Genomic DNA, 17,456 nt, shown 5'->3' on the forward strand with positions numbered 1-17,456 from the left:
GCCCCTTTGTCTGTTTTTTCAGACAGGGCCAAAGAACTTATTAAAACTCATTGAAAGACTAGAGGACAGAGGCAGAGTAACTAATTGGATTTCCTGCACTTATTTCAATTGCATTTTGTGTTTCAAATCAGCTGCTATTAAAAAAATCTCTTAGACTTTCATCATTCTGCTGATCAACTTGGTGGAAAAAGAACAAGAAATCCTTCCTTTGAGTTTTCTGCACGCTTCTAATCAGATGGGCCACGTGAAATGCACCCAGTTGTGTTTGAGCAGCAAGCTAAAGCTGCACTTTAATCAGCGGCGGATGCTGTTTTCCCCTTTGAAGATCGGCTTTTTCTCCCACTCTAGAGGAACGCAAGAAAAATCAGAGGCTTCACAGACTAGTCTACTGAATGGCAAGAAGTCAGGCAATGGCAGCCTGGAAACTCAGAATTAAGGGATAGGCCTTTGTTCAAATGCCATTAGCCAAAAAGGAAAAACAAAACAAAACACAAAATCAGGAAGCTTTGGAGCTCTTGATTCTGACTACAAGGTACTGTTCTATGCTTTTACATTTAGATTCAAGTCAGCTTTGGGTCTGGGTTTCCATACCTTTAATAATCTCTATGGTGGTGCTGGAGGAAGAAATGATATAGTTTTTCTTCCTGCCTTGGGCTGATCCCTTGTGATTCCTCCAAGTCTTGGATACAACATAGAGCCAGCAGATGTCAGAAGAAAGATGGGAGGGGGAATGAAGCAGACTTTCTGAGCAAGGCATCCTCAAATTATGTCAAAATGTATCAGACTATTCCCTCTCAGTACTTGAAAGTTTAGGTATAAGAACCCAAACTTGTGGGGTGATAAGCCTACCCTTCATCTTGTAAGTTTTCTTTCCTCTTAATCTTGTAGTTTACAACATATTTGCAAGTCCAACAAGCACTGCCAGAAAAGAAGGGTTCCTGAGCTTGGTAAAATCAAAGGCAAAGGTGTAATAGCTGAATAATTTCGTCTATGTGTTAGGAAAGATGTGAACTGCAAGGGCCCTGAGCTACTGACAAAATGCTGAGGATGCCTTTTTATTTAAGTCAAAGGCTTTCATGGCCAGCATCCATAGATTTTTGTGGGTTGTTTGGGCTATGGGGCCATGCTCTAGAAGAGTTTATTCCTGACGTTTCGCCACATCTATGGCTGGCATCTTCAGAGCCACAGATGCTGGCGAAACGTCAGGAATAAACTCTTCTAGAACATGGCCACATAGCCCAAAAAACCTACAAAAAAACCTTTTATTTATGTTTTAAATTGGCTCTTCAGCTTAATAACAGAAATGAACACTGCCCCCTTTAGTTGTCCTTTAGAGTCACTCTTCTACCAGTGATCTGAACTTGGCACTAGTTCTTTTTTCCAAGAAAACTGTAGGATTTATCTACATCCAGTCCTGGTAAAGTGATTGCTTAAGTTTCCACATTCCTCCTTGTAATGATGGTCTAATCTGCACTGCAGAAAAAATGCAGCTTGACAATGTTTTAACTGCCGTGGCTCAATGTTGTAGAATTCTGGGATTTGTAGTTTTGTGAGATATTTAACCTGCTTTATGAGAAAGCTCTGGTACCACAACAAATGACAAATCCCAGAAATCCACAGCACTGAGTCAGGGCAGTTAGTCTTATCAAAGTGCCTTATTTCTGCAGTGCAGATGCAGCCAATGTTCTTCCCATTGCAAAATGCATTACTCCCCCTGATCAGTGGGTTCAAGTGACATCAATCAATTAATCATTCATGAATAATTAAGTGCAATTTATTTGTTTATTTATTTCTCAAAAAAAGACATGGTGCCTTGCAATTAAAAAGTACAATTCACCCTTTTAGTCAATCTGCACTGTGACCTTTGCCCAAAGCTGCTTCAGCCCCAGTCCATTTCACTCTTAAAGAAAGACCTTCCCCAAAAGAGTGAAAGCGGATCAGTAAACCAAATGTTACCAAATGGAATAGGGTGAAGGGTCTCATGAGTAGACCCCTCACTCTATTCCAGGCTGAGACTTTCTAGGAAATTTCCTTTTTGCATGTACAAATTCTGACAGTCAATGTGGTGTAATGGTTTGAGCATTAGGATACAGCTCTGGAAAGCAGAGTTTGAATCCCTATCATGGAAACCGACTGGTTGACCTTAGGGAAGTCATACTCTCTCAGTTTCAAAGGAAGGCAAAGGCAAACGCCCTCTGAGCAAATCTTGCAAAAACAACAACAACAACAACAAAAACCTCATGATAGGTTTCCCTTAGGTGCACTACAGGTCGGAAATGACTTGAAGGAACACAACAACAGTGGATAAACCCCCACATGGGCAAAAACATAACAAGACTTTAGAATACAGAGAAAGAAAGGACTGACTGAATACCATCCAGATTAGGAATGCCTCCTCCCCATCTATTCCACTGCTAAAATGTAGTTGGGGTGTAAAGTAGGATTAATGTGAGAGATTTATGATGAGTATCTCCACCAATTTAGTTAAAAACATTTGCAGTGAGGGAGAGGAGAGAGAAATTAGCTTGGTGCTGAGAGGCAGGATACCTGAAATTCCTGTCACCATGGAGAAAATAGCAGCTTTGGTGAACTGATTTCATTCAACAAAACAGCATGTAAGAAAGTATTCAACTTGCTTTCTGATGCAGAATGGTTGCTTTGAAGTTTAAAAACCAAGAACAGCGGGCCAGACGTTTTCCAGATCACCATGTCCGTTTGCATCCTAAATCTAAAATAATCAATAATGTAGTTACCTAGACAGAGAATTTTTGACACACTTTGCTTTTATGGAAACAAAGCCAAACCTTTTTGAGGAGGTATATATATTTAGCAGATTTCACTTACAGAAAAAGAGAGAGTAACCTGAGATGGTAATTAGGCTCCTGCCTTTCCAGAGGCTAAGAAGCATTACAGAAGGTTTGCCAATCTGATGCTTTCCTCAAAGGACTGTAGTTGCTCACACTGCTCTTGGTGCACCATTTGATTGTGTCTAATGTCTGGGCTGTGCATATACCAGGGTTGCTACTGTGCCTTAACTCCAGGCAGTCAGCAAAGTGTTTTCCTCCTGTTACTCTATGCTGTCAGCACCTACATGTTTATTTAACCTATTTTGCTTGTGTTTAGTTAAAAAAAGGATGGGTTCCTGAAAAAGCTTTTGGGCTGCTTTACCATGAAAGCTAATTTAGACATAGTTATAAGTACCAGACTTGCTTTGTGAGGTGTGTGTTTTCCCCTTCTGGTTTTGTAGTACACGCTGTTCTTGCAGGTATTTATATCCCCAGTCAGATTTGTGAAATTTGGATGAGCATGTCAAGTAGTTAAAAATTATGTCCTATTATTGTTAAAATAGTTTTTGCATCTGTCCTGAAAAATATAAGTCTGTGTGTTGGACAAAAGTTATGAAAAAAGGCCGATACAAGAAGACATAAGTTACCAGCTACCAGCATTTTCTTCTATATTTCTCATGGTCCAACCCAACTGGCCTCTCTGCTGTAGGGGCTTGTTGTTGTTGTTGCATGCCTTCAAGTCAGCCCCAGTTTATGGTGATCCTAAGGCAACCTTATCATGGAGTTTTCTTGGCAAGATTTGTTCAGAGAGGCTGTGAGCATGGGATTCTTACTCCCAATTATTTCACAATAGCAATGGCAATCCCTCTCCCAGTTTGGGGGGAATTGGAAGCCATTTGTCCAGAAATCTAGTGTGTATTTTAATAGAAAATACTTAAGACGCATGTCTAAGGGCTAGCCTATGCATAAGTATACTATGTGACCTTGTGTGCATTTTCACACCTTGACACTGGTGATTAATTGTCTTAACTTTCCTGTGCAAATTTGCATCTTTTTGCATCTATTCTCCCTCTCTCCTGAAAATGCACTGCCACCTGAGTACATGTGAAGCAGGCCACATATGTGAAAATGTGCCTTATTTGTGTAGAGTTTAGAGGGTTTGTTTTAGGCCTCGCCCCGCCAAAAGCCCAAACTCCTGCGAATCGCATGTGGATGGATTGCATTCTCTTCAGCTGGAATGAGGAGTATTTTAAATTTTCTCAACCTGAATCCATCCAGGTGTGCTGCACTACAATATCCATCATCTACAACTACCATGATGAATTTGGATGAGAATTGTAGTCCAGTGCCTTTGGAGGACTCCAAATTTGGGGACACTACACAAGGTTATCATTGGGCTATCTTCTCTCCTTTTTGTGATCCACAGATGTGTAACATGTCTAGTAAAAGTAAGTAAGCTGTTCTAACAAAACCATTGTCAGTCTCCAGATTACTCATGATTTTTCTACATAACAGATACACTTCTATGTTTGCCATTTAGTTTACACTCAGATCTAATGATTTAGTATGAAGGGGAGTGACACAAGTTTGAGAGGAGCTAAAGGTTAACTGGTGCAAATCTTACTTGGTGAAAAGGTTGGAGTATTGGATTTTACTCTAGAAGACCATGGTTCAAATCGTCACTCATCCATGGAAACCTACCTGGTGATCATGTCAAGTCACACTCTCTCAGCCTCAGTGGGAAAGGCAAGGGCAAACCTCTCTGGTGTACATCTTGCTGAGAATCCTAAGGTTCTGTAAAGTTACTATAAATGAGAGTCAACGTGAAGCCACATAACAATGACAACAAAGTTGTACTAAATGGGCCATGAGAATCCAAACTTGCTTGTACCGAACTCCTAATTTTCCAGAGAGGCATGACAAAGTCAAGTGGGGATGACTTGAATTTAATTATGTGGCACCAAGCAGGTTAGCCTAAATGAGCCGTGTGCCTTAGCATGGGAGGCTTTTGAATGTTTAATAAAACAAATTAAGAAACCTCAGCAGTAGCTCATTCTTCCTATTGTCGGTTGTTTTGCTTTGGCTAGCTAGGGGGCTGGGGGCATGTGCGGGTGTGGGGGTGTGCTGTTTTGCTTTTATATCAGGTAGCAGGTATTTTAACGCCATCCCTGTTGCTAATTATTGCTTCAGTAAACAACAGCTGTTCCGATGCAGCTCAGCTTCTTTTTCCGCTTTTAAAATGATTTGACAATGCTCAAACTATAGACGAGTATTGCTGAAAGGGGGAAAATGTTATAATCATTTCACACCCCTACTGCTAGCGATTTTTATAGGCCTTGTTATGGCAAGCATATTAATTGCCAGTGAGCTGATATAAAGCAAATTAAATGGCTTTAGTGTGGCACATGTATATGGACACTTGGTTGGAAGTAGTTTATCAGCCCGCTTCTGGAGAAGAGGGGATTGGCCTGTTTAGACTTTAAATTGTTTCCCACATTAAGGTGTCAGCTGCTGTAAAAAACAACAACTTTTTACCTGCAGAACAATAGTGATAATATACTGTTAGTCATATTTCAGGATGACAGAAGTCAAAGGTGAAATCTTTTCCCAACCACAAGCAATAGTATAGCACATGTAATGAATGACCCACCTTCTGTCCTGTTGCTTATGGACAGAGGTGGGAAAGCTGTTGAATGCTCACTGGCTGCATCTGCTCTGCAGAAATAATGCAGTTTGGGCACCAGGGCTCTCTGACAGAGAAGGGTAAATATCTCACAAAACTACAACTTTCACAATTCCATAGCATGGAGCCATGGCAGTTAAAGCGGTCTCAAACTGCATTATTTTGGCATTGCAGATGTAGCCACCATCTTTCCTTGTGCCTGTTTAGCTCTAATTTGGCTTGTGGCTTGGCTCTAGTTTGAGGGGCTAGATAAGATACCAACATTTTGTATAGGATGTTTTAGGCTAGGTTGCCCTGTATAGCAGGCATGAGCAAGCCTGTGGTCAACTATGCATTTGAGAAAGCTACTTTTCCTCTGTAAGACAGGCTGTGCCAGTTAGTTAGTTAATTGATTGGTTAGATAATTGTAGATAATAACCACAGCATTTGAAACCTGCTCATGTCTTGAGATCTTCTGGGGAGACCCTTCTCTCTGTCCCATCACCCTCACAGGTGCATCTGGCAGGAACATGGGAGAACGCCTTTTTGGTGGCTGCTCTCAGGCTCTGAAACTCCCTTCCCAGAGATGATAGACTTACACCTTCCACAAGCAAATGAGATATTTTTGTTTCAATAGGCCTTTGAGGATTGATTGCTTTAGGGAATGGATTGGGTTTTGACTGGACAATGTGGTGGATTTTCTACTTCCCCCTTATTTTAAATGTTGTAAGCCGCTTTGAGTCTTGAACTGTGGAAAAGCAGTAAGACGGGGAAAGTCACTTTTGGGAATTAAAATTCTCAGATTCCACTCTCCGGCTTGGCAAATTGCTCTGTTTAAAACATGTATATATTGTCCTTCAGATTTCAGGGTAGTGTAATTTCAAATTATTTCACAATACTACATTAAACTTTAAAATCCTTGAAGAAAATGGAAAACAACATCAGACCAAAGCACCTGGAAAGAAATGATGTTCTTATCTGGCATCAGAAAGGTTATGACAGAAGTCCCAAACTGGCTTCTTTAGGATGCCTATTCCATAATTAGGGTGCCACAGGATTGGGATCCTTCTCCCTCATATTTGTATAAACTTCTCTCTGAAAAAATGGACACATAAGGAAGAACTGCAGGAGACCTTAGTGCTACCTGTCTTATCACAATGTCAAGAAAAACTCTGAGGTGACTATTTCAGAAGCTAGCATTACAGTGACTCCATGTCTCAATCTCAATACCAGCAGCTGGCTTCCTATGAAATTTAGCAAGATCATAAGATAAATATATCACAGCAGCCCTTATTAGTGCTTAAAAACCCACCCACTTTTGAAGCTAACTGCACACACTGCAGGATGGCATAGAATCTCCTTCCATGGGAATTGTAATATGATGAGGTGGGGTGTAGAACTCTAAATGCAGATGCAAAAGAAGGAGAAATTCAAAGATTGTATGCTGGAGTCCATGGGGAAACAGTACACACACCAAAACAGGAATTCTTGCTAATAACAGGCAATTGGAATGCAAAAATAGGAAATAGGGCAGAATTAAAGATTACAGGAAAATTTGGCCTAGGATGAAGAAATGAAGAGTAACTGACTGAATTTTTGCAAGGCCAACAGGTTGTTCATCGTAAGCACATTTTTCAACTCAAGAGGCAACTGTATACATGGACATCATCTGATGGCCAATATAGAGATCAAAAGACTGTGTAACTGGAAGCAGAAGATGGAGAAACTTCATTCCCTCTGCAAAAGCAAGACCAGGAGCAAATTGTGGCTCAAACCATGAACTACTAATATCAAAAATTAGAATGAAAATAAAGAAGAACACTGAAATATAACCCAAAGAATATCCCCACAGACTTTAAAGATAACATGAAGATAACATAAAGATAACAGAAAAATAGATTTGCATTATTAATTCTAATTGACTGGGAGCCAGAAGAACTCCGGACTGAAGCTGGGGACATTGTCCAAGAAGAATGCAAAAGACAGACCAAATTACTGCACTACGCTCTTATAATACTGCTGTTCCACTCTTACTCCTCTGGCTACGACCTGTTGTATTCTGGGATTTGTAGTTCAGTGAGGCCAAAGAGCTCTCTGGCTGAGAATTCTAAATGCACCTCCTTAAACTGTAAATCCTAGAATGCAGCAGGAGGCAGCCAGAGCAGTTAAAGTGGAATAGCAACACTATAAGAGTGAAGTGGGGTAATCTAGACAACAAAAAGAAAATAGAAGAAAGGGAGAAGCCTCAATGGATAACAGATGAAACTCTTCAAGTAGTTAAAGACAAATGAGAAACAAAAGTGAAAGGTGACAGAAATAGAGTTAAAACTGTTCAGTGACTTGTGCATTACAGTCAAGGAGAACTACTACAATAATCAATGCAGAGAAATAGAAGGTGACAGCAAAAAAAGAAGACTAAGAGACCACTCCATGAGATCAAAGAAATCAAAGGAAAATTTAGAAAGTGAGGATACTCTGCAACCAGCACTGGAACACATTACATGACCAAATAAAAATAATGGAAACAGTACACTAAAGAACTATGTAAAAGAGATGAAAAGAGGTCAGATTCACTCAAGGAAGAACCTTAGGAAGATGATCCTCCAATTTTAGAAAGTGAGGAGGAAGCCGTACTGAGAGCATTTGGGAGAAGTAGATCATCAGGAACAGATGGCATACCAATAGAGCTGTTTGAAGCAACAGACAGAAACTACTCTAGTTCTAACTGAAATCTGTCAACAAATATGGAAATCCAAGCAATGGCCCACAAACTGGAAATGCTCCATATACATCCTAATTCCCACCAGGAGACACCAGGGATTGCAATAATTACAAGACCACAGCATTAATTTTCAATGCATGCAAAATGATGCTCAGAATTAAATGAAAAAGCCTTTTACCAACAATAGAGTGAGAAATGCCAGATATCCAAGCTGGGTTAGGAGAGGAAGAGGCACTAGGGATCATATTGCGAACCTATGTTGGATAATGGAGCACACTAAAGAATTTCAAAAGAAAACCAGTCAACTGGAGAATCAGACCTTATGCTCAAACCACTACCGTACTTTGGCTCTCTTACTCCCTTCCACTTTACTAAACATTTTCCAGATTCTCCTTCTCCTAGTAAAACCTGCTAAGGAGGTTTAAGTTTAGCCTTGGCTTTTTATGTTTTCAATTATATGTTGTTTATTTTTATTCATTTTAGTCTGTAAGGGCCTGAACAGATGGTCTGAAAAAGCCGCCTTCTGTGCAGCTTGGGGGTACAGCCATTAGACTATGCATGCCCCCATGATGCCTGGAAACTGTGCTGAAGCTGTGCCAGGGCTGCGTAAATCTGGCCCAAAAAGGAGTGGGTTCTTTGGCTCTTATTTGGGACCTTGGAGAAGAGCGCCTTCAGGACTGCAGTGTGTGTTTGCTGCTGTCCCATGGTGTGTTGGTTGGGGCAGATTCAAGCCACGCCTTTGTGGCTGTATGTTTTGGCCTTAAATTGCATGATGCCCAGTCTTGGGGTATAACTAAAGTGATTGACTGATTGAGAGAATAGCTGCAGGACACAATATGAATGACACAGTTGGTTTGGTAGTGCCAGCTGCCCTCCACTCATAGTAGCCGAGAGTTGTGTGACCTAGCTGTTACCAGAAACATCCAAACAGGCATGAGCTATCAAGCCTCCTAGACAAATGAGATTCCTTTTGCTCAGAGTCTGAATTTCAAAGGAGACGAGGCCAGAGATGTTGGCCATGGCCCTCATTTCTCACCAGACTGATTCTGGCAAGGTGAGCCAGTACCCCCCCCCCTCTCTCTCTCTCTCTCACACACACACACACACACACACCATTGCACAGTAAACCTTTGAGCCCTGTATGGTTGTTGTCCCCTTTTCCGTCTTCCTGTGGCCTCTTCACTGCCTGGTGGGCTGAACTCCGAGCCTCTCAATAGAAGCAATGGTGCAGCTAGCTAAGCATTGAAGAGGTGTTGGTGCCGGGTTCTGCCACACTCAACTGACCAGAAAACAATTCTTGGCAGCAAGTTCCATTTTGATCTGCCAGGCGAGAGGAACGTTGTTTGACAAAGCTTCTGCTTGAGGTGGAAAGAAATCTTAAGGGAGTGATTTTTTCCCCCTGCAAGGCCCAGGCATCAGTGAGCTGAAGCATGAAGCAGCAGTAATAGCCTTTATTTGTGAAACTCTGTGGGCAGTGCTAAGCTGTTAAAATGCAGGATAATTAGAATTCTTCAAACAATAGGAAAAGAAATGCAGACTCTGCGCAAATGGCACCAAGCAGTCTTTGCCTCCCCTTCCCCCAACCACTTTCAGAGTCTTTTCCAAACTTTTGTCCTCCGCTAGGGGATGCCGTTGCCACATTTGTGGTAGAACCAACGGAGGAACGGACTGACAATTGACATTTTATGGGGCAAAGGCTTGTTTATGATTTGAGCAGAGAACATACTAATAGTTTCTGTATGTGTTGTTTCTCTTCAAGTCGTTTCTGATTTACGGTGGACCTAAGGCAACCCTTATCATGGGGTTTTCTTGGCAAGTTTCAGAAGGAGTTTGCCACTGCCATCCTGCGTAGGACACATGAAAATACTGTACATTCTTCTTTTAATGGTCTGCCTGTACTCAAATTGTTGGTATCGTGAAAATGATTTAGGTGAAAAGCCCTCATCATGTTTTCAAGGGTACTCGGTGTGCATAACGTTTTTGACTGGAGCATGTGTTGGACTGGTTGCGCTTGTTGAGAGGTTGGCTACAGGCTGCTCCTCAGCCTTTTACAAGCTATTCCCTCTCGAGCTCGCTGGCCACAAAAGGAAAGAAGTGGGGAAAATGCCAGAGAGAATTTGCATTTTCAGGAAGCCCTTTAAGGCCTCAGCTCCTGTTCAGAGTTCTGCCTTTTAAAGCTGGAATTTTGGTTTTCAAGGACGCTTTTAAAATCAACCTCTCTGAAGTCCTGTAATCAAAATCCAGAGGAAATTGCTTTTCAAATCTTTTCTTTAATTTTTTTTTTTTTAAATAAAGCTCTCTACTTACAAAGTGCGTTTGTAATGGACTTAGCAATCCTTATGGTGCTCCTGGGCCCATAAACTGGGTTTAAATGACAGCAATGAAGAATGAATAGCCTTGGCTGATGTGGGAAGTCGTAGAGCTGCTGCTGGGGATGGCTGGCTGACAATTTCAAGTTTCAGAACAGGCAAAAGTGCTGTGGCTGGCGGACAGATTCCCTGTCTCTCTAAAAATGAATACTGGTTGGCACACTAATCATAAACAAATGGACTAGGAAGCAACTGGACTTGCTTCCAAGCTAGCCTGCTTGAAAATTTATTTTTTCCTAGTTGTATGTAAAAGGAATTTAAAACTGTGTTTCTACCCTCTTCTTGCTGCCTACATCTCTGTATGGAAATGAGGCCACATTTGGGTTGCACCCTATCATTGCCAAGTCATCATGCATGAAAAAGGGGGAATGGAGTGTCAATTCAGTCAATGTTTTGGGGACCACTTTGAAGAACTTCTATTGGATTTCTCAATGACAGAACCAACGGGATGTGTATGCAATCTAGTTTCATTGAGACGTAAGAGCCTATGCACAACAAATTGTCCACATATGGAGACCAGTTTAAATTGTTTCTCATGGAGGCTGTTGTTATACAAGTGAGCCATCCATACTAGACTGGCTTGTTTTATGACTTGCCTCCATACTGTCACAGATATGATGGTGATTTGGCATGGATAGCTTAGCACTTATGGCAACAGAATGACAACTAGGAACTGTTTCATGTACACAATATGAGTTTGGAATGTGCTCTGAACATTTTTGCAACCACCATTGTATCAAACATTTTGCATGGCAGGGTTGGACTGGATGGCCCTTCTCTTCCAACTCTATGATGTGATGCATCAATGTGCCATGTGTGTGTCCTCTTTTGGTTACAAAATGCAACAGATAATTCAGTATCTGCAATAGAATTTTCTGTAGTGGCTTGAAAACAAGCAACCCAGGGGAAGGCTCCCATTTTCTATTAAACCTGATAGGTTTTAGAGTAATTCCTGTGGAAAACCTATTGCTTTCATTGCCGGCTAAATTGTATGGGGACAATTTCAATGAGAGATGGAAACAACATATTCCCAGCGGGTCAAGTGTGAGTTTTCTATTCCTAAGTGTTTCAGATTAATTAGATTCTTTAATTTCACCTCCTGGAACATTGTACCAGTGCTCTGGTATATGAACTATTCAGTAACAATGTTAAAGTAAAAGGTTCCTAGCGTTTCACTATATTTTGCTGCTTTTCTTTTTTTCACTTTGTGAAATTACAAGGAAGGATTGTATTTATCTACAATTAAGGGGCTGATGAGAAAACCAAATTAGCTTCTCCCTTTCTGTTAGCCTCACTTGTAACCTCAAGAATATTTTCCCTATCTTGGTCTCCAAAAGATGGATTCTTTTGGTTTATGGATGCCTTCATGAGTAACTGTCTACATTCAAATTCACAGAGTGTCTGTGTGTGTTTGTGTGTTTCACTAATGCCTTTTCCACCCAAAGGAATGAGCTCTTCCCAGAGGAGTCACCATGAAATCCCCACAGCTGCAAAAGGTTGGTGGGCTAGAGATTTGCATAACAGTCAAGTGTAAAAAGCATCTATATCATTTTAGTGCTGGTTTTTTAGTGCAATGGAAGGTTTCTCAATTCAGCCAGTGTATTTTGTGTGCTCCCAAGTGCTTTTTTATTTAAAGACCCAGTTTTCACCAATATTCCTTTCAGTGTTTCTTTAAGTGGAAGTTCTGGATGTTAGTTAATGACTAATAACCTTTTTGGAAATAACGAACACGCCCTTTCTCTTTGTGATTGTCACTGAATTTTGGAAATGTCTGTGTAGGGGGGAAAATATCAAAGTTGTTGATATAATTTTTGTCAGCAAGACTATTGCTATATGCAGCTAAATTCATGTTTTAAGGTGTTTTCTTTTAAGACACAAGTATAATTCCACATTGACATGCTATTGAGGCTTTTCCTAAAACTGTTGAGGGAACAATAGCAAGTAGGCAATCCCAGAATTTGGGACAGTTACTTTTTGGAATACATCTCCTACAATATTCTAAGCTGGATAATAATAAGGATTTATTCTTAATATTATTATTAATAATAAATGACTGGGGGATTCTGGGAATTCCATTCCCCAAAATAACCTTTTAAAACCCTGGGCTGTCCAGAACAATGACGCCTCTATGTCCCTATGAACAGTTAGCTTCTTTGCTTTCATTTAAAAATGTTTAATTTAGGTTGTCTACTGAGCAGACAATAACTCTGCAGAGAATCTGGGGCAGTATCATAATTTTTGTGTGTGCTCTACAAAGTGTTTTGGCTAAGGTTGTGTTCACTGTTCACACAGTACAATTATAGAGCTGTGATTCCACTTTAACTGTCATGGTTCCAGCCAATGGATTCCTGAGTCTGGCAATTTAGGGAAGATTATTTAGCAGTCTCAGCCAGAGTGTTCCAATGCCCCACCAAACTACAAACTCCAGGATTGCATAGGATGTTGCTATGGCAATTAAGCAGAATCACAACTTTAGTTATAACTGCTGTAAATGTGTAATGGAAAGGGCCTAAACATTTTTCGGCAACTGTTGGTACCTGGGAAAAATTAAAAAAGGGAAGCCAAGTGGTACATCTGTGTCTAGATCAAGGGAAGTCACAGTGCCACTATATTCTGCTCTGGTCACCTGGAATATTGTGTCCAGTTCTGGGCACCACAATTAAAAAAGGACATTGAGAAACTGGAGCGTGTCCAAAGGAGAGTAACCAAAATGGTGAAAGGTCTGGAAACCATGCCCTATGAGGAATGACTTAGGGAGCTGGGGATGTTTAGCCTGGAGAAGAGAAGGTTAAGAGTTGATATGATAGCCCTATTTAAATATTTGAAGGGATGTCATATTGAGGCGAGAGCAAGCTTGTTTTCTGCTGCTCCAGACACTAGAACACAGAACAATGGATGCAAGCTGCAGGAAAAGAGATTCCACCTCAACATTAGGAGGAACTTCCTGACAGTAAGGGCTGTTCAACAGTGGAACACACTCCCTCGGAGTGTAGTGGCGTCTCCTTCCTTGGAGGTCTTCAAGCAGAGGCTTGATGGCCATCTGTCGGGGATGCTTTGATTGTGATTTCCTGCATGGCAGGGGGTTGGACTGGATGGCCCTTGTGGTCTCTTCCAACTCTACGATTCTGTGAGACGTCTATTTAGCTGTTCTACGCACCTGTTGGGATACTCACAATAACAACTGGTGGTGATGTAACAGTGATGTAACAGTCCTTATTTGTGTTTGGAACAATTTTACCTCCCTGTTGCTACCTTTTTAATGTATGGAAAAGAAGGTATGCAGAAGCCATGCAGACTATGAAAGACTGCCCACACCTACACTGAAGTATTTAAATATTAGAATAGTCATATTGACAATGGAGTAAGCTTGTTTTTTGTGGCTCCAGAAATTAGGACACGGAGCAATGGATTCAGGCTACTGGAAAAGAGATTCCACCTCAACATTAGGAGGAACTTCCTGACAGTAAGGGCTGTTCAGCAGTGGAACATACTCCCTCAGAGAGTGGTGGAGTCCCCTTCCTTGGAGGTCTTCAAACAGAGGCTGGATGGCCACCTGCTGGGGGTACTTTGATTCTGTGTTCCTGCATGGCAGGGGCTTGGAATGGATGGCCCTTGTGGTCTCTTCCAACTCTATTAAGTGCTATCATTTAAAGGATATATTTTTTAAACTGACCAACCAACCAGTTGTTTTATGAATGTTGTGTTCTTCCTTCCTTCCTTTGAGCAGGTCTTTCTTTCCATGCTTGTAAAAATTGTGCAAGGTTCCCATAATGGTGCAACTGTCTCTCTCCTGAAAGCCAAGGAGCTCTTCTGTTATGATCCATTTTCATCACTCCTTTGACTTGCTTGAGTCTTGGGCAGGCAAGGGCAACTGTGGGAGGCCAGGGTAACACATTAGCCCCCTAGCAGACCATGAAGGGCACCGCCACCACTGCAATCCCCCCTCCCAAATTACAAAAAAAATTGCCTCCCAAAGCCTCAAATACTCTATACAGCCCCTGGGGCTTAAAATATGAAAATGCCTTCAAACTATCTGGAGTGCCATTGAATGCAATGTCTTGACCCGGGGGGGGGGGGGGGGCTACAAAAACAGCCCACTTTTCTCACCCTTTGTAGAAAAATTGAGGAGGATTTTTCCTTCTGTGTCCACTTCCATTTCTTATTTCCAGGTCTAATACTATATACTGTTGATGCCACTGTAGCAAGAGAGGAAAATCCACTGATACTACTTTACAGGAGCTGTTGGCTCCTGTAATGCCCAAGATTTTGGTGTCTTTGGGTTTAATGTTAATGATGTATGAGGTTTTGTGCAGCTGCCATACATCCCTCATGTGCCTTGAAGAGTATAGCAATATAAACAGGAAAACGGAAGGAATGAGCAAGATCACACAGTGACTTCATGTTCTATGCTCTGGTCTTTTAATATTAGTAGTCCAGCTCTACTGGTTGTCACGCAGCTTCCCAATGCCTTGAAATAGTTGGTAGCCTTTTGATTTACTGTCTGAAAGATATATAAGTTTGCTTCAGTTCAAGTGATATGGAAGTACCTGCACTGGAATGGAATCCATCTGTCTGGCAGCAAGATTAATAGCAGTTGTAATATTTGGCAATGATTTATATATTCATTCTGCATTTTAAAAAATACCTGTAATATAAACGCTATAAAATATATGCACGTTTATACTTCCATAACTGCAAATATTATTGTACATAAAATTAATGTGGATTTTACCCAGTTAGTTTTCTGCTTCTGAAATACTTGCAGTACTATGTGCCAAAATGTTTCAAAGTCAGAAGATGGGTCTGCAGTAATAAAGACCACCTTGAAAGCCATAAGCTCCTTCCCCCACTGAAAAAAGTCAAGATTTAACTGGCCTTACAGTTTTTGAGCCCTGCAGGGTACGCAAGAGATATAATTTTAAAAGTTTCCTTCTGTTGGCTAGACATTTAAACACAATGTTTATTTGTCACGATGCCAGTGCAGTGGACTTTTAAGATAAAATAGAGAATTTGAATGCTGTGATCAAATTGCAATAATTTACAATACCAAAATAACTAACACAGTTTAGGGCCTGTTATAATACTGGTGGTCTGTGCAGCTTATAGAGATATAAAATGAGACCATGCCATTGCCTTGGAAGCAAAAAATAGCATATAGTGTTTGTTTTTCCCTATTTTTAATCCAGAGCAAATATTGAGTGTTATGACCCGAGTCCCTTAGCTGGAGGTATGTGTCAAATAAAAGAGCTTGATACACAAGTCTGCTTTTAGTCCATTGTGCCACTTTAGTGAAACAAATGGACCACGTCTGGCCAATAAAAATGGCAGGTTGACCTCATCTGGGATCACAACAGGATGAAAGGATTTAGTTCACCTGGTCTTCCATGCTAAGGGATCTGGACTGCATACTCTGTAACTGCGACTCTTCTGTAAATCTTTTGTAACCTGACATTGAGCAAAGTACAGTCCACCAGATATCATTGGGACTGCAACTCCCATCAACTGTAACCTGTATACAGCTGCAGGTGAAAGGTACTGGGACCTTTAGCGCATTGACATCTGGAGGGTCTTCTCCCAGGCCTAGTCTGACTCTTAATATTGTTAACTTTAAAATACTTTCAGATTCACACACACACACACACACTTGTTCAGAACTGTCCCTTTCTTAACACAAACAGCCTCAGGGCTGTTGAGCTAGATCAGACCTGCAGGACTGCAGCTTAAAAGGAAAAAAAAACTGTTTTGCTTGTACTCATTTCTTCATGACTTTCACCCCAAAAGGTGCTATTTGCTGCAAAGAGAATAGGGCATGATTTTCAAATGGGGAAATGTAAGCGCTAAGGTCTCTTTTTACAGTCCTTATCCAGATTGTCCCTTTCTGGCTGCTTTTGATTTTAAAAATTAAATTTGTCAGCAGTTCCTGCTTAACTTAACTTGAAGCCTTGAAGAAAATGTTACCCGTTTTCTTCAGTTCTCCATTAGACCTTGATGTAGGGTTATGGTCTAAGTTTGATAGGTGGTGGAATGATCAGGGCAAAGGCTGCACCACCTCCTAAGTTCACAACTAAATCCACTTTTAAAGCACAGGGTGTCAGTACAGTGGTAAACAGGGGTGCTTCACATGTCAGTGGGGCTGTGAATTCAGTCTCTGTTCAAATATTCAAACTTTAAAGGAACTAGCCAGTGTGCAGGACCTATGCAATTGGATAGCTCCTTTAAAATTCAGAATAAAAACTGGAGATGAATTACCGCAAGAAATGTGCATTGACTTGTAAGCTTGGCTTCTAGTACAACAATCATATAATGTCTCTCCTCATATCAAGGGATGTCTGGCTCCAGATACACTCATTACATTCTGGTCTGATCCACACTGTAGCAGTGGACCACTGTTGGGGTATAGAAACCATACTAGATTTCAACTTTTGATTTTGATGATCAGCTCTATTTAGTAGTTTCTTCACTGCAGTGCATCAAGTCCTCCTATTAGAGATTGCCCTGTATTTGCTAAACCAAGTGTAGGTACTCTCCTATAGCTGGATCCAGGCTTCAGCACAAGGATGTACTATAACTTAATGTCAGAAGCAGGAATCTTAGTCTTTTCCCTGTAGCCCCATCTTAGCCCTAAAATGGATTGGGCAAAAATAAGTAGTACAGTTATTCTGATCTGGAAGACTGGTCAGCTTATTGCAACTGCTTGTTTGTATTACATAGATTTGGTGATTAATAGGTCTCAATGTACAACTCATGAATGTATCCTAAACAGATGCTATGAGTAGCATTTTTAAAAAGGAAGCTCTACTATTAACTGCACTGAGGAACACACTTAAGTACACAAAAGGAAAATAAACCTGTTTTATGCATCAGCTGATAGCTGGTGTAATACTGTGGTTGAGATTACTACAGATCAGAAAGGTCCT

This window comes from Sceloporus occidentalis, unplaced genomic scaffold, assembly GCF_023333645.1.
Source record: "Sceloporus occidentalis isolate IW3139 unplaced genomic scaffold, rSceOcc1.0.p SCAF_5, whole genome shotgun sequence".
NCBI lineage: Eukaryota > Metazoa > Chordata > Lepidosauria > Squamata > Phrynosomatidae > Sceloporus > Sceloporus occidentalis.